Source organism: Colossoma macropomum, unplaced genomic scaffold (genome assembly GCF_904425465.1).
Source record: "Colossoma macropomum unplaced genomic scaffold, Colossoma_macropomum, whole genome shotgun sequence".
NCBI lineage: Eukaryota > Metazoa > Chordata > Actinopteri > Characiformes > Serrasalmidae > Colossoma > Colossoma macropomum.
The window spans coordinates 37,133,500-37,151,771 of NW_023494784.1; the positions used below are offsets into that span (position 1 = coordinate 37,133,500).

At 37.9% G+C, this 18,272-nt stretch overlaps 1 protein-coding gene across 6 annotated transcripts in view; it reads left to right on the forward strand.

Annotated features, from left to right (window-relative positions):
* The first annotated feature begins 8,812 nt into the window (after positions 1-8,812).
* Positions 8,813-18,272, forward strand: part of lypd6b (LY6/PLAUR domain containing 6B) — a 54,412-nt gene continuing 44,952 nt past the window's right edge. For all 6 annotated transcript variants that reach the window (XM_036570894.1, XM_036570931.1, XM_036570902.1 and 3 more), the window contains exon 1: positions 8,813-8,942. The gene's annotated coding sequence lies outside the window, so the exon portion shown is untranslated. The remainder of the gene's footprint in view (positions 8,943-18,272) is intronic.

Below are 18,272 nucleotides of genomic sequence, written 5' to 3' on the forward strand. Positions count from 1 at the left end.
AATATTAAGTTAACCTGTAAAACACAAATTATTCTTCTGAACTCAAAATTTCAAATTAGCAGTTACTTATTTTTAAATTTAAAATGCTAAATTAAAAAGATTTTTTTTTGGCAGTGTAGTGTAAAACTGGCAGAATACTCTAACACAGTCGTATGCAAAAGTTCAGACGACAGGTTATGTTGATTTTCTAAATGAAAATAAATTAACACATCCTCTACAGAGAACACACGTTTGCACATTTTAATGCGCTATTACTGTTTATTTACTAAATGTAACATATTGGGAAAAAAAAAATAAAATGTGGGAAGAGGCTACTTATCGCTTCTGTCAGAACAAAACCTTGTATCTCCAAAATGGTAACTTTACCTACTTTACTTTTAATGTAAGGAGAACCAGAATTTTTTTCCAAGTAATTTTGGACCATTTCTTCTGGTCCATTCATCATTAAACTGACACTCAGTGTAAAGGGTAACAGGTACTTTCAAGTTATGTCAAAAACTGAAAAATGACAAAAATGGAGGTTTTGTTCCGACAACAGCGTTGTACTCTCTTGGGCTGAGATGGCTGTGGCATCACAGGAATCATCAAGAGCATGCGAGCTCCTGACAGTGGGACCAACACCTACATGACTATACCATTCTGGAGCCCCTCATTTCTTATATTTAAACTTCTTATATTAAACTGTGCTACAAACAGCTGAACCATTTCATAGGTACTTGTACATTAATATTTTGTGAAGCAACGGGCTACCTAAAACACAGTCATTTCATTATGGATAAATGTTCAAAATGAATAGGAAGAATACGTGGGAGACAGGGGCCTAACTGAATAAATTAAGGGTGAGTTATGAGGTCATTTAAGCTTTAAACTATATAATCTTTGCTAAAGATTAGTGGTCATGTAATGCTTGAGTCTCAAATTCAGAGATCTTTTCCTTGCTATTCTTTTCCAGAGCGAGAACATCTGTTTACTCTCTTCATGTAAAATACTTTCATCAGTGTCCACTAGGGGGTGGTGTCCAATTGCTAATGTCCAGTAGGGAACAATGAGTCATGAGGAATTGCAGCACGGTTGCTTCCACAGTACAAAATTGTGATTCGTCAGCCTTTTCTTAACCTAACTGTCCTCCTGTCTTTGTCTCTGTTCCAGTGGGAAGAAAAATGACTCATCGTGAGCTCGCTTGGGCATTCTTTCCTTCCAGAATTCATCCGTCCATTTTTTCCCATGGTGGTCTTTTCTTGTTTCAGGAGCACAGCTGCAATCACCTCTGATCACGTTGAGGACTTTTCATCCAATATCCAGATATGTGCATCACGACTGACTAGACTGGCTCATAGACATACACACAAACCCACACCGACGTGGAAACAATGAACAATCCGTTACATCCAATTAAGCACTGTTATCCCCCCTCTTCTCTATTGTCACCCCCCTTGTAGTTCTGAACATCAGTACAGTTCCAACTGTTAAACCTGATTGGTCTGATTGACCCGATTGACTTTTTTGTCTCCCACAAACGGTCCTGGAACACAACTGTAAGAACCCAAAGTTCTGCTAGTTATCACCAAACTGCAGTGATAAAGCCATGAAATGAGCATGGCCATCTCTGGTGCCCTTAGCAGCAGAATGAGGGCTTTTCTGTGGTTCCTCTAATTGGCAGTGACCAAATAAATCCTGTTTTAATTCCCTGCTCAGAACAAGTTCAGATATGACCAGGAATGTAGTTTGCTGTAGAAATCCAACATTGCCGATATAAGGCCTCTGAATGTATTAAGGAGTTTTTTTACATGCCAGAAAAAAACATCAGTAATATGGGCTGAATTTTATACCTTACAATCAATTTATTTATACTGCAAATCATTTCAGAATTAGTTAAAATGTTGTTTAATTTTTAATTTGTATTATTTGTATTAAGGTTTTGTTTTTTTTTTTGTTTTTGTTTTTTTTTACACATCTATTTCTTTTTGCATATGAAGTCAGGGATATCTGTATATGTGTTTATAAGTGTTATCAGTACTGGGCGGGAATTGCTCAAACTTCTGAGAGAGTAATTCAGTCAGCGTCCACTGATGGGTCAAACAGAAAATGCAGGCCCTGTACTTGAAGGTCAAATAATATACAGAAGTTTTGATCATGCATGTGTATGATGAAAGCTACATTTAAGGTTACTTGACCTTTATATAAAAACATCAAAGAATTTTGAAGGATCATTCCACTGATTTCTGCATAATTCAGTGGTTGAGATGTAAACAGAGTCATTCAGAGTGGTTTGGGATGAAATGAATAAAGAGACTCAGATTTCTTTACAGTGGTGGTGATAGAAACCAGGGGTCACCATGTCTACAACACAAATATGGCCATTTTATTAATTTGACAGAACAACCAGTGAACTTACACCTACATCTGAGCTTTTGTGTGTAGTGTAGATGCTGGTCAAATAGGGGTAAATCTGGAAAAAAAAAAGTTTTAAGCTCTATTTTGCCTCACAGCACCCTGCATAAAAAATAGGTTTAGGCCCGAATCTGAGTGTAGAACTATCATAAAAAATGTCTTGGGCATCAGGCAGCGCATTCATAACCATTTCATGTAATAACTTTCTTTGTGTGAACAATTCTGACTCACTAAGTTTCTCTAGAACGGAGCATTTCACACCAAACCACTCTGAATGATTTTGTTTACATCTTAACCATTTAATTATGCAAAAATGTTTGGAAAATTGGTGGAATTGAGGCTAGAAACGTCTATTTAAAAAACAAAAAAGATTCCCCCCAGATGCCTTATTCTGATATTAATGTAGTTAATTTATTAACATTTTATCAATATAATTGCACAATTGATTTATTTTGTATTTATTGTTTTATTTATTTATTTATTTATACTTGAATGTAAAATTAAAATAGTTATTTATTTATTTATTTAATTTCTGCTAATGTTTCTTGGAGCTTTACCGCTGCACTGATGCTGACCAGCCACTCAGTTCATCGAGCAGCGATCCAGAAAAAGAACAATAAAAAATTGCAATTTTTATTTATTTATTTATTTTTTAAAATCAGATGTCATGTTTTAGTTCTTGTCTTCCTTGTGTTATTGTGCTGACCAGACACTCAGCATCTGACTGAAGGGAAGACCAGATATTTAATGGTGCTCAAAAAAACATTTTGTACTAAAACTACACTCTTAAAAATAGGTACCATAAAAGGTTCTTTGAGTGATGCCATAGTACCACTTTTGGTTCCCTAAAGAACCATGATTTGTGAGTGTGAAGGGCCTTTTAAAGGCTCAAAGAACCTTCAGATAAGTAAAGGTGCTATAACGTATGTAAACGTATTTCCTAGAACCTTTACTTCATCTCAGGTTCAAAAAGGTTCTTCCCACTAATATATTTCATTTACAAAAATGGTTCTCTAAAGCAGCAGTTCTATGACCCCTGTGTGGATAGCAAGTGCTAATGCACCCGCATTTCATGACATTACAGATAATTTTTTAAGTGGAGGCAGGATGGTTGTGAATTTTGATTGGTTGGCACATAATTCTTTTTAATAACAATAATAATGATTCTGTCTAACATATTTAAACAAGTAACACTTTAATATATGATACTTAATATACGATATATTTAAAAAATTAAAGATGGCTAGGTGGTTTCTTAAAAACACCATGAGAGAATTGCCGGTACAGCAATCAGGTCAACTTGTTTTCTTTCCTCTCCAAGTTTGATATCAGCAAACAACAGTAATGTTTAACAAATAAAAGTTGATGTGCTAGCTGGGCAGTGCATCTCTCTCTAGTCTGTGAGAGTGAAATATGACTATTTATTACGTTTGGTGAGCGCCAATCATACATAATAAAAGTGGTGTTTACAAACTGCAGCTCGGAAAAGATAACCACATCGCGCATGGACCTGTGTTCATGTGCACGCACAGGAAATGAAGCTCACACTTTGCAGCAGCAACCTCTGTCCAGTCCAGTCCCGAGAATATGTGGGCAGGAGGGCACACTCCTCACAGGCGCACATCATTTAAAAAATACGCAACAATTATCTAGTGTCTCGGTCAACTCTGGACTAATACAAAACGGAAAGCAATGGATTGAAATTAACTGTTGATTAAATATTGAATTTAAAATGTTGATTAGCTGGGCATACTAGGCAATATGGATATATATGTATCGCTGTTGTCAGAACAAAACCTCGTATCTCCAAAATAGTAACTTCACAGGAGAAGGAAAAAACCTACTTTACTTTTAATGGAAGTCAATGGAACCAGACTTGTAACCAAGTCATTTTGGGCTGTTTCTTTGGGTCCATTCATCATGAAATTTACACACAATGTAAAGGGCAACAGGCATTTTCAAATTGTGTCAAAAATGGAGAATCAAGGTTTTGTTCCAACAGCAGTGATATATATACATATAAATATATAAATACTTTATAATTGAAAATGTATAAAAAGAAAATTTGGGGGAGTCAGTTTGAATGGACCTGATGCAGCTGATAAAATGAATACTCTAATACTCTTTATTCATAATTTTTCAGCTATGCTATATAGTTTGTTTACACCTCATTCTGGTCTATATAGGTCTACTTATTCTTAGACCAACAGATGGAGCAAACTGTATAGTAGTGTGAACACTGGGGTGTCAGGTAAGGCTCTGGAACCGCTGCTCTAAAAAACATCCATTGAAAGTTTTTTACGGAACCAAAATCTTTTCTACAGCATTGCACAAAGAACTCTTTCTGGCACCTTAATTTTTATGTGTTCACATATATTTTGTTGTTATGCACTTTTTAATCTTTATCACAGTATCTGTCTGATTTCTTTGTGTTTTCAATGTACAACCCGAGTTGTGAATTTGAGTTTATGTAATCCTCACTTTCACCTCCAATGGTGAACATTGTAATCACGTTCATCTACAGTACCCACAGTATTTCACAGTCGTGGTTCACAGTGTTGTAATTGGCCATCACTATTGGTCACTCATCTTGGACTCTCAAACCAGAATGTTGTTGCTGTGTGGAAAAGTCCACTTGTACTGTAACTGCTTTGTTCTACGATGTGGATGTTGACTCATCAGTATGCAGTGTGATGGATACATGGCTGCTCTTCCTCCACTGGTGAAGTGGGTGTGGTGCCGCACTCTTCGGCCTGTCTTGTCTAAAGTTACAAGGTCATCTCTTTGTACCCACATGAGGGGAATGCCTCAAGTAAACACACACTTCCAATGAACTCTAACAGGAAAATAACTCGTACAAGGCAATCCTATAAACAGTAGAGGCACAAGTCTGTCTTTTCTACTGATGTTAAACGTGCTATATCTCTTATTAACTGATTCCAGTGTTTTTATAATGTTCCATGTTTTTCTATGACAAATCTGTGGTTGTCTGAGAGGCCTGCATCAGTATTCAGTCATTCTTCAGCCAGAAAACTGCTCATTTGTGTGATATCCATCTCCTTTCTCTACCTATTTCAGTCCTGTAACGTGTTTCTTGTTTTCATAATGCTCCCTGAGTCATTTCAGATGCATATGAATCACAAATCTGACAGGTATTTATCAGAAAACTAGGGAATGATCAACAACAAACCTGTTGCGTTTAACTGCATAACTGCATGATGCAACAATCAAATGATGAGGGTCGATGTTGAAGGGAATAAAAATGTATCAACTTTTTGTCGTGTTTTTTTTGGGGGGATTTTAAAAATGAGCGACGAAACATTGAGTGTGTTTACATGTACTGAATAATCCGATAAATGCATAAAATCAGATTTTGTCAGTAATCCGATCAACACGTTTACATGCACTTGAGTAATCAGGTAATGGGGAAACTCCAGGTCTACATGAGTCAGACAGTAATCAGATTTCTGCTTTGCAATGAGCCAATAAACTCACAGAGGAAGACGTGACCTAAACGTAATGTAAAACTCAAACTTTATGCCAAGGCTTTTAAAAAAAAAACATTGAGACACTTTACCTGATCATGTAGAAGATGAAGAATATTTAAATTCTTCATTTCATCAAGCATGTATTTGGTTTCAGTGTCGCTCCAAAAGTGTTCTGCTGCGTCTCTCCGTGACGCTGCTTGCTTATTTCTGGTACCGCCGGCTTTTTTCGCACATGCGCAGACTGAGAAATCTGAAATCTGAGTTTACATGCACTGAGAAATCTGATTACTGAGCTCACTCCGATCTAAGAAATCAGACTAAGCTGTTTACATGACCATTTAATAATCAGAAAACTACAGATGTAAATGCACTCATTAACAGTTGTTCAGACATCCTGTGGCCGGACTTGAAGAACCACATAAAGAGCTGGATAATCAAACCCATTTTTCTGTATGAGCTCTGTGGTAAACCAAAATGTTGCAAACTCAACATGGTTTTGCCATATGTTAATTTTTAATTTGAATATCGCTGCATCCTACAAATAGTGCTATTTCAGCGGGCACTGAACTGACATCATGAGACTGAAAACCTCAACAAAATACCCCACGAAAACCTTCAAACTTTGCCAAATGTGGGGGTCCAGTTGATTTAACAGCAGTTGCCTACAGTTATGTAGCTGGTGTTGTACTATTATTGTGGTAAATTATAATAAGATAAATTGTACTCTAGCTTAGAGCAGGACTGGTAGTTTGACTGCGGCAAGGATGTAGCAATATTCGCATTTAGGACTCCTGAAAACCTCAAAATCCAGAGGATCTAGTAACATATGCAGGACAGAACATATTGCAATCGCAGATTTTTGAAAACCTCGTTTATTTTTCCTGTAGAGAAAATCTGCTTAGACCCAGAGTTCCTTATATGGGCATGACACCGCTTACACAGTATGACGCACAGCTTCCGAGGTCGGTTAGCTCCACATAAACACATTTAGGACTTTGTTCGCATCCCAAGTGTGTCCTTGTTTCATCTTCTTGCTCATTTCTCTCTTGGTTTACCAAGCAGATGATGGAGGAGGTGAGACAAGAAAGAGCTAATGCCAGTCTATCTTCATCCTTTGCTCTGAATTGCATTAATTGACATGTATACCAATGTGTTGAGGAGAGATCGCTAAGCTAACACTACTCATACAAACATTCATGCAGAAATGTGTGACTTTCAGACTATTCTTGCAGAAAGCGTTTATAGGCCATGGATATCAACCAAAAGTGTAAACCGCTGTATTTTCCTCGACTCATTTTGTTTAATATTGGGACTCCATTAGAACTTTCTGCATTTCCTTTGAGTCATGTTCTCTGAGCTTGCCTGAGTACCAATCTGATTGGTGAGTTTTCAATTCACTTATCCCATTAAATGTGGTCTTTTGGGAAAATGTGACTGCTGATTTTCAACAAAATAAATGTGACTGTGTATAAAAGTATGCAAATTATATCAAAATTCAAAGAGGCACGGTTAGACTTTCCTTTCAAGATATAGCAAAGTGTATACTAAATCTCAGATATCCAAAATTTCATCACTTAAGAGCAATGAGAACACATTCTGGGGCTTTCTTCCTCATTGTACAAAATGTAGTTGGACTCGAATGGGTTAACACAGTGAGGCGTGTTGAAGTGGAGGGGCTGAATCTCAAATAGCTCCCTACTTACCTATGTAGTGCACTATGTCAGTTACGAAATATTGGCTTTTTCACCCAAAGAGTGTTCAAAGTCATATGTCCGTGTAGCTGAATCCCAAAAGGCTCTCTGTTAGTTTGTTAGACAGATTTTACACTGTTTAGGTGCAGGAGCCAATATTTCAATACCTACATTGCAGAGAAGGGTGCCATTCGAGTTTCAGTTTTTGAGGAATTAATATTTTCAGTCATAATTTTAAATCTGTTGGTGGCCTTTTAACTATGACAACGAAACTCATACTGACATTGGCCAGTTTTCATTTTTTATAATCACAATTTTTCACCACATAAATATTTCTAATGGAACAATAAGGACATCTGATACTAAAATAAACCTTTTTTTTCCATCAAAATGGAACAATAATGGATTTTTGTTTTAGATTTATGGAGAAACACTTTTTCCAGCTACTTCAAAAGAGGTTTTTGGTGCAATTCCTGATTACTCCAGTCAGGCCCAAAAAATCCCGTCTTGTTCTTCTCCTTTAGATTCTTCCACTTTACTCATCAAACAGTGTCTTTTTATGAGCAAAAATGTTTACAAATAATAAAATAAGATCCGTCCTTCACAGAACTTAAGCATCTGTTCCAACTTGTATTCACTTCTGGAATAACAAATAATTTAACAACACCGAAGGAGGTTTTGGTGCTTAGAAAGGATTTTCTCCTCTCCAATAAAACTGTGAAAGCCTCCCTTAAAATGATTTATAATTGTTACCCAGTAAATTACAGACCGGATTTAACCCTGCTGTTATGTCAGATTGCTCTTGCTGCACTTTCTGAAAAGTTCTGGAATGATTTTTCTAATTTTCTTCATTTTTTTCCACTTTTTGGTGCATTCACTAGAGGTGAAAGGGCCTTTAATTGTGCCTGTATTGTTATTTTTGGCAAAAGATTATATATGCACAACAATAACCCCTATATTTTTGTTTTAGAAAAAAAAACAATGTTTTAGCACACTCTAAATCTGTGAATCCTCTTGTAAACTGTAGCACTTATAAATTAATACAGTGTTCATTTTGCCTCGTTGTTACGTCTCTTTGTATGTACATTATACATTTTTTATTAATGTAAAGTAACTGCACTTTAACCGCCAAACGTTTTAACCACACCCCAAAACAATCATAACCACGCCCCCGCGGTTTTCAAACAACCGATATCTTCAATCACGCCCCTGTCCCGTAAGCCACGCCCCCTTTCTGCATCCGTCTCTCCTTCACTGCGCGTGAGAAAGCTCGGCTGGTTTTGTGCTGTACTGTTTGTTTTCTATGCCCGAAAAAAAGTCCTGAGAGAAACTTATCGGCCTCACAAACGATTAGAAGTCAGACGTTTTCACGGTAAGTCCACATTTACGCTTCGTGACTTTATAGTAAGCGTTGGGAATCTTTCAGCTGTGGTAATGTAGCGACTCAGGGCTTTGCGTGATTTCTCGTTTTTGGGTGGAGTAGCCTTCAGTCAAGTGCGTTCACTTTAGCTCATTTTAAAGGCAGCAGCTAAAGCGAGAACATGTAGCCGTTGTGTGTTTGTTGGCAGACTAGTTAAAGCCTTTTAAAACGTCTGCATAATTCACTGTTTAAGATGTAAACAGAGCCATTCAGAGTGGTTTGGTGTGAAATGGTTCATTGTAGAGACTCAGATTTCTTTACAGTGGTGGTGATGGGAACCGGGGGTCACCATGTCTACAACACAAATATAGTCATTTTATTTACTATCCAAAACCACAAGTGAACCTACACGTGCCCTCTGGGTTTGTATGTTTTTATATGTTACGTTGAAGGTGGTAAAATAATGATAAATCTGAAAATAAGTTTTCTTTAGGGACTATTTTGCCTTGCAACTCCCTGCATGTATCCCTCCACCATGAATGGATTAAAATAAATCACATTTCAAGCCAAAACTATGTAACTAAACTGTTATAAGACAATGTGTCAGACATCAGACAGAGTATTCATAACCGTGTCATGTAATAACTTTCTGTGCGGGAGCTTTTAGAGGTGGACGTCTGGTTCCTATCACCACCACTGGGAACAATTCTGACTCTAGAACAGAGCATTTTGCACCAAACCACTCTGAATGACTTTGTTTACGTCTCAAGCATTCAACTATGTAGAAACTTTGAAAAACCAGTGGAGTTCCCCTTTAACAAGTCTTTATGCATTTAAACTAACAAATATTGGCTTTATATTCACATGAGAATCCCATGTGAAATAAAATGAGTTTTAAAAAGGAGTCACTCTGAGGTTAGAACTTATTACTTTATCATTATAAGGCTTTGAAAGGAAAGTTGGATGTTTGGTGGGTTTTTGGGCCACCCCGTACCCCTCTCTCTTACTCTCTGAGCCAAGTCTGACAGTTGCAGGGTCCCATATGGGTGCTCTGTGTGTGTCCTGCTGGAAGGATGATGAGAGACCATTGGTTGACCCCCTGTCACACACTGTAATTAAGCTGCTAAGGCCCAGCTGAACTGATAAACGTTGATATGTAGAAGTTTAAAGTTAAACATTCTCTGATACTGAAATAAGTCAAATTCAGCTTCATCAGCTGTTAGACCAGAATGCTTATGAACCTTGTGATGATACAACCGATCGAGATGTGGTACAAGTCATCAATCATTATCAAACATGATTACTCCTCATTAATCACTGCAGGAGTTGATTATGGTGTCTAATATAAAAAAACATACATAAAATCAGTCCCTGAGATGTAAACAGTCATTCAGAGTGATTTGGTGTGAAATTGTTCATTGTAGAGAGATTTCTTTACGGTGGTGGTGATAGGAACCAGGCGTTGCCATGTCTACAACACAAATATAGCCATTTTATTTACTATCCCAAACCACCAAAGAACCTACATGTGTCTCCTGAGTTTCCAGATGAATGTTGATGATGGCAAAATAATCATAAATCAGTTGTCTTTGGGGATTATTTTGCCTCACAGCACCCTTCATGTATCCCTCCAACATAAATTGATTTAAAAAATATATGTTTTAGGCCAAAACCTTCTCAAAACTGTCTTTAAAAAGTTTTAAGATCTGTGTCATTTGTAACCAATTCATGTGATAACTTTATGTGAGAGAAGTTTTAGAGGTGGATGTCTGGTTCCTATCACCAACATTGAGAACAATTCTGACTCTATAAGTTTCTCTAGAAGAGTTTTTCACACCAAACCACTCTGAATGACTCTGTTTACATCTTAATGAATTTTGCAGATATTAAGTTTGGAAACCCATCTGTGTTCTCTGGCGTTTTGAGGACTTTGGTATGACTGTTCTTCTTCAAACGTCTTGAAATGTGAACATGGCCCATCTGATGGTCTTACAGCTTCAGAAGCACTTTCCTTGCGCAGCTGTTGAAGGATGTCTGTCCAGAGTGTCCTTTTCTCAAGAAACCTTTTTCATTAGAATTAGAAGTCCTACATTTAATGCTGAAATATTCTACACGTACGTCCTTGCTTTTTGGATTTTCCACCTTATAGGCCTGTACAGAACTTTATATGAGGTATATATATGAGGTCTCTGTATGAAGATGCCCTTTTTGGGTGTTTCTGTGTTTAGCCCACCTGCCTTTAAAGCACCTGTTGAAGAACAGATGCACACTGCAAATGGTACAGTGCTGAAAATGACCTCTTAGCTGGGTGGTTATTTTGGGTCCTTTCAAACTTAAAACTGGGATATTAGACTGAAAAATGTGCAAAATCTATACAAACACATTTTCTCATGTTTGTACTGTGGCACTATTTTGCGTCTCAGAGGCAACTATATTATCTGTTGTGTAACTGTAATCATTTGTAGATGAATTCTAAAAGTGAATAATATTGTTTCTTAGTGTCTGTTTCATTTAGGTTTTATATAGTGTGGTTCCTATATTCTTTGATAGCTTCAGAGTGTTCACAATGGCTGTAATGCAAAATCCCAGCCTTATTACATCCTAAGGCTTATTATTCAGTAATTACATGGGCTACAGTACAAACTAGCTGAGTTTGCTTTATTATGTTTTTATGTCATTCAGCATAAAATCATGAACAGTGTCCAGTTTTCTCCCTTTCCAGGGTTCAGCTCTTTACTGTTAAACTAAACTGAAACTAAAAAAAGTATAAAATAAGCAAACATTGCAGCTTAAAGGAATGCAGTGCTGTGCAAAAGTCAGAGACCACCTTTCATTAATTGATTTCCACTCAAAACAACCATCAAGTACAACTAAATTATTTTTCAGGAAAAAAAAAACAAAAAAAAACAAAAAAAAACAAACAAAAAAAAAAATATATATATATATATATATATATATATATTTCAGATGTTTCAGTATTTAGTGTGTCCACTCTTTACCTTTATTACAGCTTTCATTGTTTTCAGGAGACTCACTTTCAGTTTCTCAAAGAAATCTGTAGTCATTCCGCCAAAGTTCAGTCTTAGAAGTCGGTTTTTCATTTTCTACATCCAGTAATCCCGAACACATTCAGTGATGTTGAGGTCTGGACTCTGGGGTGGTCAGTCCATTGTTCTGTTTCTTTTTGATGTGTCTGTTTCCTTTTCAGAGTAAGAGCTTCTTGAACAGCTACACATCCTTTTCTGATGGGGACTGTTATAGTGGTCTGCCAGGTTATGCAGGTGATTGTTAGGAGTCCAATTTTCTCTGTAGTTTTTAATCATTTTTTAAACTCCAGTTTTGGAAACTCCTGTTTTTTTTTCACTCATTTTCTTTTGACATTCAAAAATATCTTCTGAAAAAAGAATCATTTGTACTCAGTGCCTATTTTCACTGGAAATGAAATGAATGAAGGGTGGTCTCTGACTTTTGCGCAGGCTTTATTATCACACTGTGTTGTTCAGTTATCTAAAATAGACTTGCATGCGTGGTCTCTAGCACTGTATGACACTGTTATCTATAAAAATAGACAGAAGTACATAAAGTACTGTTTTTAGTAGGGAGGAATTAATACTGTTTTTTTCCAAACTGAGTACTAGTACACGTTTTAATACTCACTGAGTAATGAAGCAAATGAAGTACATTAGCTAGCTATGCTACATTAATTACCCTGGAACAAGTAGCGCAGCAATGGAGAAGAGTGGGCTTTGTTCTATGTCAAAAAAGCGCTTCTGTACAGCTGTATGTAAAGTACATTTCATAGTTTTGATCCTCTTCTGTCTTTTTCAGCAACGGACTCTGTAGTCTAGTGGCACAGTTACAGTAGGAATCACATCTGAGGAGCTCACGTTTTTGGGTTTTATGTTTTGTTTGGCTGGTTGAGCTATAGCTGAATGTCTTCTATAATAGCATCAAGAGCTGTTCTTTGTCTGTCATCACCAGTTCAGTGTTTTAATGGCACATGTTACTGATCCCACATCATCCCACATAAAACATGGGGTTGTAACCCTGCATTCACAGCAGCAGCGATGCAATGCGTCAAGGCGGCCGGAGGTCATTTATTTTCAATGAGAGCTGGCGATTTGGGCAACAGGAGGCAGTGAAAACTTTGCAGACGCAAAGTGAGCGAAGTCGGCGGCTCAAAAAAGTTAAGCAGAGTTTAACTTTATGCAAATAAGGAGTGAAGCGATGTGGCAATTACCAATAGGAATTAAGCATTGAGCAGCTTAGTATGCGCTTTATTTTCGCCACTGTGAAACAGTACGCTCTTTTTTTGGTTCCTAGATAGTTGTTCCCAGTGGTGGATGAAGTACACAAATCATGAACTTGAGTTAAAGTAGAGATACACAAGGTAAAATATTACTCCAGTAAAAGCAGAAGTTCCTCCCTTTAGACCTCCACTTGAGTAAAAGTATAAAAGTATTTGCCTTCAAATGTACTTAAGTATTGAAAGTAAAAGTACTACAAGATTAATTATGTCTCTAATGTCCTATTAGCATTTCTGTAACAAGACTCTTGCTTCATTAACTCATTTTAGGTGAAAATATTCTAGTGTCACTCTTTGGAAACCAATCTATTAATAGAATGTCTTTAATTAGTCTGACACTGATGTCTATTAAAATTATCATAAGCACAAAACACTGAAGGCAAACAGTCTCCATTAGGTAGAACCGAGTGGCCATGAAATAACTTTTGGCAAATAAGCAAAGTTTGAGTTTAAGATTTATTTGCGGCTTAGTTACAAGTTTAAGTTTAATAAAAAGCTTTAAACACTTCACAAATTAGTTTTCCTTTACTATATTGCATCTGTAGGTCTCTGTTCATAAACATAAACTAGCAAAAACAAATTTACTATAAAATGAAAGTGTTTGTATAAATTCAGAAAAGAAAGCAAGATGCCAGTCACGGCTGCATATGTGTACATATGTCTATAATGTGGTCTATTTACACAAAGTTAGGTTAGTTCTATCGTTTATGTTGGCATAGACACTCCCAAAATTTTACGCTGCTGCACTGATGTTAAACCATGTGCTTACACTGGGTCGGTATGTCCAACAGGTCGAAACAAGCTCAAAACAAAGTGCGCGCTGTACCAGATTGGTGTTCTTACTTTGTGCTTCTTTTGTTTTGACATGTTACGTTTTTATGCACACATAAACCAAAAGGAATGACAGATTTCGCATAATGTGGAGTAAAAAGTAAGATATTTGACTCTGAAATGTAGTGGAGTGAAAGTAAAAAGTCGCCCAAAATGGAAAAACTTCAGTACAGATACACGAAAAAACTACTTAAGTACAGTAAAGAATTACATTTACTTCGTTACTGTCCACCACTGGTTGTTCCTACTAGAGACTGAATAATGGCGGCGGTGCTTTCGCTGCAAATAGACAGTAATCACAAAGACCACACTGGCTGTACAGACACAGGGATTAAATAAAAATAAGCAGTTGTGATTGTGTATGTTAAAAAGCAAGCTAAAATCACAGTCTGGCGGGAATCTGCCAAGGTGGAATATTGAAAGTGACCAATGACTTTCTGTCTGACTACCTTGGCATCAGCAACACATTACTGTGCGACCAGACCCTCATTCAACTTGGGTCGTTTGTTTATTAGCACAACAGCGTACACTAGACTTATGTCACATAGTATCCTGTAGTATCAAATCCTGTCCTTTTGCGAGGTCAAGTATGAGTAAGTGAGCATGGTGTTGGGCCAGTATCAGTATTGATGACTCCCTAGTTTTTAGCTATGTAATTTAATTTTGTCCGTTTTTCCTGATAACAGTATCAGAAACCACACTCCCACAAATCATCGCACCAGCTCTCTCTTTACCACTCCTTGCTGCCAACTCCTGCTCCTTCCCTGGCTCTTTCATTTCCTCCTGCCTCCCTCGCTATCTCCCCCATCAGTCATTTCTCAGAGTGATGAGAAGTGAAGGAGAGCACCTCCTCTCCTCTTACGCCAGCTGTCAGTCCTGGAGTCGCTCCGTGACTTCGGAGCATGGGGAGAGATCACAGGCGGCCTTGTTCGCTTTGAACTTCCCCTCTGCTTGCAGAGATAGCCAGAGAGAAGGAGCCTCCGAGATATGAGGGCGCTTCCATTAGCCTGTCAGAGTGACCTCGGGATCGGATTCCCCTGTCAGCAGCCGTGTACCTCGATAAAGCAAAATGTTCTGTCCACTAAGCAGGTGAAAGACGGTCACTGCCTTTGCATTAAATAATTACATTCAATTAATGCAATTTTCCTTTTCCCTCAAATTATTTTACAATTTGGTGGCTCGAATTGTTGGATTAAGCAATCTCAAAATTCAAAAGACTTACATTTTTGGTTTCTAATGCTGTATTATACACAGAAGTACAGAGAACATTCATGCTTGCTTTACTTCAAGGTGGTTACTACTATTATTGTAGCTGTGCTAATGTACTTATGTCCATTTTATAGATCAAAGTGTGTCATAGAGTGCCAGAGAACACATAGGCAAGTCTGTCAGAGATCATGTAGAGGAACACTCTGGTGAAAATGAACTATCACTACATCAGTTGTAAGCATGCTTACTCACATCCACTACACCCTTAAAACAACACATTCTGTCTCTAACTAGCCACATCAGTGTGTTCAGTTGGAGGCGACACATTTTGTGTTACCTTTGACACAAAATGTGTTGAAATATTTCTGTACCCAGTTATGTAAACACATTTGGGTTGCTTTTAGCACAGAATGTGTTAAATCAGAAAACAATCTGACTCAAAAAGTATTAAAATGGGTGACATAAGTGTATTATTATTTAACAGATCACGTTTTTGAGTGATTTTTAAGTTTAAAAGTCAAAACCCAGTTCTGAAGATGTATCTTGAAGGTGGGAAGAAAAACTGCAAAGCTTGTCTTTGGCGTCCTTTTTGCACTGAATACAGTTTGTCAGTAACTGAGATAAGAGTTGCGCTAATGCTTGTTTGGTTGTATTGATCAGCCTAAAGATCAGTGGCTAGGCTAGCAGTCAGGATTAGTTGACACCGCAGGGATGGTTGTTTGATATACACTATATAGACAAAAGCATTAGGACACCCCTCCTAATTATTGAGTTATGATGTTTCAGCCACACCCATTGCTAACAAACACTGGCAGTACAATGGGTCGTACTGATGAGCTCAGTGACTTTAAACGTGGCACTGTCATAGGATGCCAGCTCTGCCACAAGTCAGTTTGTGAAATTTCTGTCCTGCTAGATCTGCCCCTGTCAACTGTAAGTGCGATTATTGTGAAATGGAAGCACCTAAGAGCAACAACAGCTTAGCCACTAAGCGATAGGCCATGAAAACTCATAGAGTGGGGAACATCTCCATATGAATGCCTGTGGATTTAGAATGGGATGACATAAAAGCTCCTGTGGGTGTGATGTGTAGGTGTCCCAATATTTTGGTCCATATAGTGTATGAACGCATGCTGGGTATTGTAGTGAGATAACATTGAACAACAACATGAAAATTATGAATTCTGTCAAACTGATGAGGCTGAGTGCTAGAGATCACTGCCTATGTCTCCCAGAATGCCCCTTTAACAAGGTTTGAGGCAAGTGTCTGTATAGGCAAGCGGTTTGCACAGCACTAATTGGTGATAAGCTTTTATTACTTGGTTTTTACATTAGCTTTGTAGCTCCAAAACTAAAGGAGTCACCAAACATGTCTTGGCTGATTGAATACATTTGGGGTAAAGAGGAGGATTGCATGCATTTGACTATTCTTTACAGAAAAGCAGATTGTAAAGAGATGAAACACAAAGATACCATGCTGTGATGATTGCTGAAATTATTTAGGCAGTAGGCATTTCAACAAACAGTAGTAAATGTAGGCTTTTGATTCCCCAGGACTGCAGTGTTAGATTAGATAAGGCACGGTTGTTTTACCTCTTTGGCAAGATAATTGTTCTTATTAACTGGCATTTCTTGTTTTACCTGGCCTTTGAACTAAGCCCTGTCACTTGAAAGCAAAATATAAATGAGGGTTTAATCCTTGCCAGTCCGACAACTACTTAAAAAGGTAATTACCATTGGCTTGTGAGCATATAATTAGCCCTGAAAGAAAGTGTTCTCTTGATAGCAGCAGGTACACGCTGCAGACTCTCATGGCAACATTGTGAGTCAATAGTTTGTTGCTTCAGACTCTTAATCAGACAATTTGGAGCAGCGCCAATTGATTAAGCTCCTCTTTTTTTCTCTCATTGTCTCCGTCCTCCCCCAACAAGGTCATTAAACGGCCTTTTGCCACGCTTGGTTCAACTCCAGCCAATTACTGAGGAATCTGAAGAACGGCCACGTAGCGCCAATTAACTTTTTATCACTTGCTCAAAGAGAGGCGGCCTTGTTTGGTCGGCCTCTTCGGTTCGGAGGAAATGCTCCGCTGCCGAAAGATCCAGGGAGACAGATGGACGAAGAGGGAAATCAGTTTAGAAAGAGGCGCCCAAAGAGAAGAACCCGGCTGCAATTATAGAGACCAAGATCTTGCTTAGCCAACGTTTCTTCTGAAATGAAGGGTATTAATAGGGAGTTTGGCCCCCTTTACTGCAGTAACAGCCTCTAATCTTCTGGGAAGGCTTTACACTAGATGTTGGAAGATTGCTGTGAGGATTTGATTGCGTTCAGTATTCGTGAGCATTAGTGAGGTCAGGTACTGATGTTGGATGATCAGTTCTGGATCACTCCAACTCATCCCAAAGGTATTTGATGGAGCTCCATCACTCCAGAGAATGCAGTTCCACTGCTCCACAGCCCAATGCTGGGGGGCTTTAATACCCCTTAAGCCCACGCTGTGCTCTAGTCATGCTTTTACCGCCGTACATGTCAAGTAAAATGTCCATCACTACAAGAATAGCTTCCACATACTTTTAGTACAGTGCAGGAGCTGCTGTTCAACTACCAGAGCAACAAGAGTATAACATTTTAGGAATTATGATTTTACATATGGTCAGGCATAAGGCACCCATCTAGCAAAGCTGGTGTGGACTGAAACATTAATTAAACATTCTGCACTTGCACAGACTGCCTGCCCAGAATGTTTAGTGTTGGAGCTATGACATCAATGTCACTAACAAAAACTAGAAGTCAATAGTCACCCTAATCTTTTGTGTAAATACATTCCCAAAGCCTCTCCCAACTCCATTCAAACTGCATCCAGATCTTCATTAAGTTCATGTTGATGTGGTTTAGTACACAGTATGACTTACTGTGAACTATAAAAATGAACAACACTTCACCGCAGGGTGTTATGCCAGGATGTTCTGCCAAATTCTGGTTGCTTTCAGAATCCGATT